We start from the raw sequence: 948 nt of genomic DNA, 5'->3' as shown, positions 1-948 counted from the left end.
CACAGTGATCGTCCTCCTCCTGCCTCAGTTTCTCGAGTGCTGAGACTATGGGTGTGCACCAGCATGTCCAGCTTGCTTTGTAGTTTCTTTCTTTCTTTCTTTCTTTCTTTCTTTCTTTCTTTCTTTCTGTCTGTCTGTCTGTCTGTCTGTCTTTCTTTCTTTCTTTCTTTCTTTCTTTCTTTCTTTCTTTCTTTCTTTCTTTTTTTCAGTACCTGGTATTGAACTCAGGACCTTGCATTTGCCAGGCAAGCACTTATTCTACTGAGCTATCTCCCTGGCCCTTGTTTTGCAATTTTCATATTTTTGATATTCTGACATTTCAAAGTTTTGTATATTGAATTTCTTTTGTGCCTTTTTCCTTTGTTTCTATGTTTAGATACTATTTTGCATGCTATCAGTCAAAAGTTATCTGCGTTTTCTTCTGAGTTTTTTATAGTATACTTTGTCATTCCAAGTGAAGTGAGAACACGCAGGAAGAGGCAGGACTTTCAGGCACGTGTTTCTTTTCCCAGGTTTGGGTAAGTGTTTTATAACTGTGAGCTTACTTGTTTGAAATGTTTATCTCAGAAACTGTTCTAAAATCCATAAGCTAAGGGGATGAAAATTCTTTCCAGTGCATCTCCAATGTGCTGTGCACATGTAGCTGATCTGCAATCGGCAATCATGTCAAAACGTGTCGGCTCATTTCATATTCCTTTAAACCATCCTTTGATTAAGGGAGCGCTGTATCAACTTCGGGGAGCCTCCAGTCAAATCTACCTTCAAATTATTAGCACCTGGTGAGAAATGTCCTTCTCATTTTAAACACCAGTTCATCATGTCTTATTTGTAATTCAGTTGGTGATTTTGATATATCATTCTAAAGACTCCGTGTGACTAACTCTTTGCTCTGAAGCTTTGTTCTTATAGCAGTGACAGGAGATGTGTGTTGTGTATTGCCTCTTTGCT

The sequence above is a fragment of the Octodon degus genome, unplaced genomic scaffold (assembly GCF_000260255.1).
Source record: "Octodon degus isolate 3935 unplaced genomic scaffold, OctDeg1.0 scaffold00078, whole genome shotgun sequence".
In the NCBI taxonomy this organism is placed as follows: domain Eukaryota; kingdom Metazoa; phylum Chordata; class Mammalia; order Rodentia; family Octodontidae; genus Octodon; species Octodon degus.
The sequence above is the reverse complement of the archived record's forward strand: the minus strand, read 5'-3'. Positions refer to the sequence as shown.